This window comes from Scylla paramamosain, chromosome 17, assembly GCF_035594125.1.
Source record: "Scylla paramamosain isolate STU-SP2022 chromosome 17, ASM3559412v1, whole genome shotgun sequence".
NCBI classification, from domain to species: Eukaryota; Metazoa; Arthropoda; class Malacostraca; order Decapoda; family Portunidae; genus Scylla; species Scylla paramamosain.
In genome coordinates, this window is record NC_087167.1 from 22,896,868 (window position 1) to 22,906,686 (window position 9,819).

Consider the following 9,819-nt stretch of genomic DNA (forward strand, 5'->3'; position numbering starts at 1 on the left):
GACCAGCCCGTTTTTAGGCGGCTGCTGCGCAGGCTCTGACCGGCATCATGGGCCGAGTCAGAATAAAACACCCCAACCCCAGAGACATTGGGGTGCGCCGGCGCCTCCTCGCCCTCCTGGCCCCGACCATCAAGGTTACTAGGCTTATACCGGCCAGTGACGCTGTGGTGGTTCTCACACCCACAGACAAGGACGCCGATGCTATCTTCCAGGATGGCATGCCTGCTCGACTGTCTGGTGATGGATTCACCCCCCTGTTGCCCCCTGAGCTCCGAGCACAGCGCACGGTGATCTGCTCAGGACTGGACGAACTTATATATGAGCACACGGCGGAGGAAATCGCCGACGAAGTAGGAAGCCAGCATGATTGGGCCGCCGTGGAGGGTGTTTTCAAGTTCCCTCGCTCACCCACCATGAAGATAACCTTCACGCGTGCAGATATGGCCACGAAGGCTCTGACAGAAGGCTTGCACCTTTTTTGTATCCACGTGCCAGGGCACCAGTTGCGGCAGGAGACATACACACCTCTCCTGACCTGTAATAGGTGCAACGCCGTGGAAGAACACCACACCAGGAGCTGCCCCCACCCAGCGGATTACGTCCGGTGTTCTGAGTGCGGCAGCCGGGAACACACCTTCAGGAACTGTTCTGCCACAACAAAATCATGCCTCAACTGCGGAGGGGACCACAGCGCCAGAGCCATGCGGTGTCCCACCCGCAAGGAGGCCCTGAAGAAGAAGGAGGAGGCGATGCGCCAGGCTCGCATCAAGCCAGGCGTATCATTCGCTCAGACGACGTCTGCCTCGCTCCCGGCCACACCCCAACCCCCCAACCTTGGACCTATCGACCCCACCAAGTCGCTGACCGGATTGATGTGCTTGCTTCACGCACATCTTTCCAATGTGGCCTCTCCAGGGTGCTTCCAACAGACTCTCTCAGCGAGTCTTGCCGAGAATGGTCTGCCCAACGTGAAGCTTCCTCCACCGCCACCTCTTCAAGCTCCGGATGCCTTCGCCAGGGCTGTCTCCCTTGCGACCTCCCTGGCCGCTCCCACAGCACCTCCAGTCTCCACACCTTCCACCACCGCCCAAGGCGCCACAGAAGACTCCGCTTCCGCTGCCTCCTCAGCCTCAGAGGACTCTGAGGACGAGGACGACCAGCAAAACGACGTCGAGGTCATCAGGTTTGGCTTCATGGCCAAGACAGATAAGAGGAAGACCCCCAACACCCGGAGGGAGTTCAACCATGCTCTCCGTCATGGGGCACTGGTACTCTGCCACACTGGGCCTTCAGGAGCGGAGGAAGCGGTCTTAGACCACGTGAAGGAGAACCTAGACTCCCTCACGGACTGGACCATCTACTCCACCGAAGACCACGAACGCGCAAAGAAGGCTCCCCGGCAAATTGTGGCGGACTTACTCCCCGGTAGGCTGTCTGTAACACGCGAATAATGCCCCGTCTCCGAGTAATCCAGCACAATGTACTCCATTGGGACACACGTAAGTTTGACCTTACTAACACATATAGACAATTTGACCCTGACGTTGTTCTCATCAACAGCCACGGACTGCGCGACGAGACTAGACTTAAGATCCCTGGATTTAGGATATACCAACAGAACGTCAGTAACGAAATAAATGACGGAGTGGCAATTGCTATAAAGTCTCACACACGACACAAAGTCCATGGCGACTTTTTGTCGGAGACGTTAGCTATCGAAATTGAAACAATAGACGGACCCCTCCTTATTGCCACCAGCTACCTCCCTCCCCGCAGACCTTACCTTCCCCATCCTGACTTCCTCCGACTCCTCCGCAGACAGACACCTGTTTTCCTTGTCGGGGACTTGAACGCCCGACATCCCTATTTAGGATACACTACTTCCAACCAGGTAGGGAGAGACATAGTAGACTATCTTCGACGACAGACTGCACTCCATATCGGCCCTTTCTTTCCCACCTACTTTGATTTTCGGACTGCCTCAACTCCTGACATAGCTCTAACTAACAGGGTGAATTTTCTTCATTACTCCTTCACGCCTGGACCTCTGACGACTAGTGACCACATACCTACTATCCTCGATATTTCCACCTCCCCGCTCCTCATCCCTAGTGTCAGGAGGTATAACTATAAAAGAGTAAACTGGGACGCGTTTTCTGAGGACGACGCCCTACAGATGACAGACCTACCAGACGTGACCTACGGCACCCTGGAGGACATTGACGCAGCACTAGAGACATGGATGACCACAGTCAAGACCACTGCTGACAGACACATACCCCTGACCTCCCACAAAATTAGGTCCGCCCCAAGACCCTCCCGAACGACGCAGCTGCTGCGGATTCAATTCCAGGCGCTACGTGACAGAGCGAGCCAGAGAGGCTGGACTTACGATGAGTACAGGCAGTACAGACATGTTAAAGCTATACTGCACGACTCGCGACAAACAGAAGCTAGGACGCACTGGGGGAGGAAGTTGGCAAGCTTAGCTGCCAACCACCGTGATCCCAGGAAGTTTTGGAGAGAAATCAAGTGTCTCTCAGGTAGAACGACAGGACCAGACGCGTACCTAATAGACATTACAGGTGACAAGAAGTTCACGAACGAGGAAAAAGAACACCTTTTCACGTCCATTTGGGACCGTGTGTACAGAGAGGACTACGACGACGACTTTGACGACAATGACCATGTGCTGGATTACATGGCACATGCCGTGTACAGAACCTACCCGTTCGACTCTGCTGATCCTGCCCGTCTCACAGGTACCTCCCCACTGGACTGTTTTATTTCCGCTCAGGAGATGGCTGCCGCGATCAAATGTGGCAAGCCGACTAGCCCTGGCGGCAGCAAGATAAACAAGACTATACTCTCTTATCTTCCAGCTTCGGCGCTAGCCAGATTAAGGGCAATCTTCAATGCGGCGCTCTCAGCAGGATATTTCCCGGACGGATTCAAGCAGGCGGAGATGAGGATGATTCCTAAGGCCGGCAAGACTCCGACTCGTCCGGAGAACTACCGCCCCATCTCCCTGCTGGAGGTACCGGGGAAGCTGCTGGAGAGGGTTGTCTCCGCTCGGCTGCGCACCTATCTGGAGACGGGAAACCATCTACACCCAGCGCAGTATGGTTTCCGGAGCGGCAGGGGCACTGTCCATGCCATCGCTCTGGCAACCGAGACCATCGCCATACACCAGGCCAATAGGTACCGCTGTAACTTGGTGCTGCGGGACGTGAGTAAGGCGTTTGACCGTGTCTGGCACCTTGGGCTGAAGTACAAGCTCCTTCACCTGGGGCTGCCTGCACCGGTTGAGCGCCTTCTCTGTGACTTCCTGGACGACAGGACGGCGAGGGTGAGGGTAGGGGGCCACCTCGGTCCAGCTTTTCCCCTCGCCACAGGAGTTCCGCAGGGCAGTGTGCTGTCGCCCACCCTGTACAGCATTTATACCAGCGATTGTCCAGCCTCAGAGGCTGGTATCAATTTACTGTATGCTGACGATGTCTCCCAGATTATTTTCCACCCAGGTCGCTCCAGCTTGATGACGAACGCCCGCACTGCCAGAGAGATCGCCCGCATCAATGCCTTCGAGAGGGAGTGGAGGATCAGGACAAACCTGGCCAAGTTTAAGGTCGTCCCCCTCGCCACAAAGACCCCCGCCCCACTGCTAGTGGATGGGGATGAGGTTGAGTTTAGCCCCAGGGGCACCCTCCTGGGGCTCTCCATATCCACAACTGGGTACACTTCACACGTGTCCCAGAGAGTGGCAAAAGCGAAGTCGGCCCTCACCAGGCTGTACCGCTTCAGGGATCTGACCACTGGTCTCAAGCTCCACCTAATAAAGGCTTTGATTTTGCCCATTCTAACTTATCCACCTATTCCCTTGCATGCTCTCTCTAAAACAGCCATCAGCAAGCTTCAGCGGGTCCAGAACAACGCCCTGAGGTTCGCCTTCGGCACCAGATGGGACGACTTTGTCACCTCGGCTGCTCTTCACGAAGCCGCATCCCTCCCAGCCCTGAACGTCCGCCTTCACGATATGGCCGCCAGGGTTTGGGAACAGATGGATGCCGAGGAATGGGATCAGTTCCAGGCGCTGAGGACACAGCACGACGAGGCTCTACCCCGGGAACACGCCGGGTTCCCCAGGAGTCTTCGCCGAGTGCAAGACCCGCCTCCCGAACCCCGATACAGGTGAATGTTATATTTCCGTAACTCATTCCCCTATTAAATTCACAATCTACCTGTATCACTACTAGAAATTAGTCACTCTCCCCCCAAGCACTCTTTTACTGCTAGATAATTTGTCCGCAGATCACGCCATTATCATCACCGACTGCTGACTGAGAGAGAGCGAGCATCTGTCCTTCTCCTTCTGAGAGTAGAGGTACCGTGACGACAGTGGTGGACTGCAGCTAGCCACTAAGAGATCTGCCAGGCCTGATGACGCCCCCGGCGACACCGACGGCATACCCAGTGGTGGTTCCAGCATCGCGAACTTCCCCTCGCCCCCCCGCGCCCCGAGTCGCCGAGGGACCGGCCGACGTCCTGGCGAGGGGTAATCGTCCTCCGGGGTAGCCTGCTCAGCCCCCGGCAGCGGGACCGAGTTCGGGAAACGCACAGCTGAGGGGTTGGCTGGGGCTGACGGCGCCGCAGGCGTCGCCGAAGGCCTCCCCTTTGAACTCCCCCCCGAACCACCGACAGCGACTCCTAGAACCTCCGACATCGACCCGCGCCCAAGACACCTGCCCACCACCCTCTCCCCCGTCGCAGGACTCCCGAAATAATCGAGTGTATCGTTACAGTGCACAGTGAACATCCACGCGTGTTCTGTGACTCTCATGTTTATTTTGTACGTGATATTGTGACGATTTTTGCTCCCTCGTGTCTTATTTCTTCTTAAGCATTATGTACTCCTTAACGTTTCTACTGTGTCCCTCTGCATTTGACTCTCATGTTTATTTTGTACAAGCTATTGTGACAATTTTTGCTCCCTCGTGTCTTATTTCTTCTTAAGCATTATGTACTCCTTAACGGTTCTACTGTGTCCCTCTGCATTCTTTTTTCCTCCTCTCGATGTTTCCTCCCTTCTACCTTCGTCCCCCTAACTTCACCTCTCTTAAGCTAGTGCATCTCTCTTACCATCCTCTTCTTGCACCGCCTTCTCCAAACAATCTACTTTATGTGTGTCTTCTAGTTGCCCTTTACGACTCACCTGCTAACTCAGGTTTCCACCAAGAACTCATGTTCTGTAAATATTTTATGTCATTGCAACGTACTTGTAAATGTTATGTAAATATTATATGTAACCCTCCCCCACTCTATTCTATCTCACAGCAGTGCGGGTGGTTTTCCTCCGGGGACTCCGGTTTCCACCCTACAAATCGCTCTTGTACTGCCCTGTGACACTCATTACTTTACAGTAGCAAGCCTGACCGCCCGGCAACTTTTTTTCTCCCACTGTACTTCTATTTCTCCTCACTTTTTCTTCCCTGTGTACCAGTCTTGGTACACACACTGCCCCTTCTTGTAACACCCCCCTTTTTCTAAATAAAAACTTGAAACTTGAAACTTGAAAACGCACACTCGTTCTCACAGCAGTACGGCGACACTATGCCTCCCAAAGCATCAGGAAAGGCTGCCAAGAAAGCTGGCAAGGCACAGAAGGCCATTGCCAAGGGCGACAAGAAGAAGAAGCGCAGGAGGAAGGAGAGCTACTCCATCTACATCTACAAGGTGCTCAAGCAAGTCCACCCAGACACTGGCGTGTCCTCCAAGGCCATGTCAATCATGAACTCGTTCGTGAATGACATTTTCGAGCGCATCGCTGCCGAGGCATCCCGCCTGGCACACTATAACAAGCGCTCCACCATCACCAGCCGGGAAATCCAGACCGCTGTCCGTCTTCTTCTGCCTGGTGAACTGGCAAAACACGCTGTTTCTGAAGGCACCAAGGCTGTTACCAAGTATACCTCCTCCAAGTAAACAGGCGGCCAGTATACTGCTGCCAGTATAAAATAATACCCGGCTCCATTGGAGCCACACTTGAAAAGGAAAAAAGATACGATATAGACAAATGCATTATTATTATAATTATTGTTATTATTATTAATATTATTATTATTATTATTTTTATTATTATTATTATTATTATTATTATTATTATTATTATTATTATTATCATTATTAATAATATTAATATTGTTGTTTTTATTATGATTATTATTATAATAATTATTGTATCATTATTATTATTATTATTATTATTATTATTATTATGCTTATTATTATCGTGATTATTATTCTGTGGAGATAAAGAAAAGATAAAAAAAAAATAGAGATAAAGAAAGATAAAAATTCTCCCAAGTGAAAGAGATATGGCCATGGAAGAGGGAATAATAATAATAATATAAAAAAAAAAAAAGGGGGGAAGGATATTGAGTTGAAAGTCGATACCTGATACTGAAAGATGGAAAATAAATATTTTCTTCCACAAAACCAAACAGATTGTCTATGAAAATTCTTTAATGAAAGAGATGTTTGGCCCTAAAAAGGGCCTAGATATTGCTGTTATGAAGATCATTCGTGGATGACTTCTTAGGCACGCTCGCCACGGATGCGACGAGCCAGTTGGATGTCCTTTGGCATGATAGTCACGCGCTTGGCATGGATGGCGCACAGGTTGGTATCCTCAAACAGACCCACGAGGTAAGCCTCGGAAGCTTCCTGGAGAGCCATGACAGCAGAGGACTGGAAGCGGAGGTCAGTCTTGAAATCCTGAGCAATTTCACGCACCAGGCGCTGGAAAGGCAGTTTCCTGATAAGCAGCTCAGTGCTCTTCTGATAACGGCGGATCTCACGGAGAGCAACGGTTCCAGGCCTGTAACGGTGGGGTTTCTTGACACCTCCAGTGGCTGGAGCAGACTTGCGAGCTGCCTTTGTAGCAAGCTGCTTGCGGGGCGCCTTGCCACCAGTGGACTTGCGAGCCGTTTGCTTGGTACGTGCCATAGTTGTGGTAACAACAACTCACAACGAACACTCAGCTGAGTCTGCCCGCGCTTCCCACAAAATCCCTTTATATATGAATCGGGTGGGCCCGACGACTCCAACCCTGCCTTGTGATTGGTCAGAAACGTCCAGTGAGGCTCATCGCCCACGCAGTCACCGCATGAAAGATGTGATCATTATTGTTAGTCTAATTCATTTTGTTCTTATTCTTATTCTTATTCTTATTCTTTCTTCCCTCATTCATAACAAATCTTGGAAAATATACAGCAGAACTGACATGTCATTTAAAATTCTAAGACAATTAGCAAGAAAGTTGTGATATTCTTATTTTTTTCATTCTTTTTATTCTATTTTTTTCTTATTCTTGTCATAATTAATATTGTTATCTTTATTATTTTCATTTTTTTTTATTATTCTTCCTTATCTTATTCTTATTTATCCTACTTTTAGAGAGATGAGGCTTGTGCGGTCACCCATCCAAGTTCTGCCCGGACCCCCTGCTTAACCTTGCTGATCCCGCCGTCAGCTGATTGGTCAAGAGCGGAGAACAAGGTGTTGGGAGGGCTTATTTCTCTTATTCTTATTCTTTCCTGTATTGTTGTTGCATTGTTGTGCTGAAAATGTTGGAAAATATGCACTAAAATTAACCCTTCATTCATAATTCTACGACAATTAGCAAGAGAGATATATTATTACTTTTTTCCCTTATTTTTGTTCTTTTTATTCTTAATCTTCTTTTTTTTATTATAGTTGTTATTGTTATTTTATTATTTTCGTTTTTCGTTCATTCTCCTCATTCTTATTGCTATTTTTTTCTATTCTCAGAGAGATGAGGCTTTTGTGGTCACCCATCCAAGTTCTTCCCGGACCCCCTGCTTAACTGCGCTGATCCCGCCGTTAGCTAATTGGCCAAGACCGGAGAACTAGGTGTTGGGAGGCCTTCTTTCTATTATTCTTATTCTTTCTTCCCCCATTCATATCGTTGTATTGGAAATGTTGGAAAATATACAAAAGAATTCACCCTTCTATGACAATTAGGAAGAAAGACATGGGATGCTTTCTTTCTTTTTTTTTATATTCCTTTATTGTAATTTTTCTTATTCTTGTTATAATAATTCTTACTGTTATCTTTATTACTTAAAATTTTCGTTCATTCTCCCTATTCTTATTCTTATTTTTTTTATTTATTTATTTTTTTTCAGACAGATGAGGCTTGTGTAGTCACCCATCCAAGTATTGCCCGAAACCCCTGCGTAATCTCGACGATTTCATTTGACAATACCTATTTACTTATTTATTTATTATTATATTTATTAAAAAAAAAAAAGAAGAAAAGAAGATGAAGAATAAGGTATGTAATCGAAATACTCTCTCTATACTGTAGCAATAGTTTAGCTGGATGTACTTGTATTGTGTCAAAAATACTTGCAATATCTGCAATTGTAACCTGCAGTGTCGGCATAATGCATAATTAAGCAATGAAAAGAAAAATTAATAAAAGAATAAATGAAAAAAAGAAAGAAAAAAAGATACAATTAACAATTAAATATATTAGCTACCCCTCTACGTTTCTTTATCACTGCAGAAAAATGGAAACATTTTAACGTAGACTTGTCAAAATTCAACTGAAATTAAGGGTTAAATAAGGATTGTCACCCCTTCCCCAGAGGATATTCATTGTCTTTTAATATATATATATATATATATATATATATATATATATATATATATATATATATATATATATATATATATATATATATATATATATATATATATATATATATATATATATATATATTCTTTTTATTTAAAGTCTTATTTAGAGAGAGAGAGAGAGAGAGAGAGAGGTAACGTCCTTGAGGATAGCAGCTCGTCTACGCTCCGCTCAGTGATCAGCGTTAGAATGTAATTCCTCATTTCTTTAAAAAAAAAAAAAAAAAAAAAAAAACAGAAACTTTATTTAGGGGGCTTGCTGGAAACAAACTACAATGGAGGAAAGAACAATATGTCTGCTATATGACCCACCCAGTTAAATTTTCAAGAAGCAAACGCAAGTTGGAAAATACGAGGAAGATAAATTTTCATTTATATACGTTTTATGGTAATTTCTGCCACGCCTTCCTCTATTCATCAAACGTCACTGACACTTATTCCCTTTATTTTTTACTTTACAGAATCTTTTGTAGGGCAAGACTCTAGAGGATATGTGCTTTCATAAATTCTATAATGCTTTGCTTATCATAGAGACATAAAAAAAAAAAAATAATAATAATAAAAATAAATAAATTAATTAATTTAAAAAATCAAAATAAATAGATATATAAATTAATTAATCAATCAAATAAATTTCTATGCTTCACCTTTATAGCATTCGTATGAATGTCAAAACAAAACAAAAAATATAAATATAAATAATAATATGAAAAAAAAAAATTACTAAATATATGAAAAATAGCATTACTACTACTACTACTACTACTACTACTACTGCTACTACTACTACTATTTTTTTTTTTTTTTTTATGTAGGAAGGACACTGGCCAAGGGCAACAAAAATGTAATAAAAAAAATGCCCACTGAAATGCCAGTCCCATACAGGGGTCAAAGCAGTGGTCAAAAAATGATGAATAAGTGTCTTGAAACCTCCCTCTTGAAGGAATTCAAGTCATAGGAAGGTGGAAATACGGAAGCAGGCAGGGAGTTCCAGAGTTTACCAGAGAAAGGGATGAATGATTGAGAATACTAGTTAACTCTTGCGTTAGAGAAGTGGACAGAATAGAGGTGAGAGAAAGAAGAAAGTCTTGTGCAGCGAGG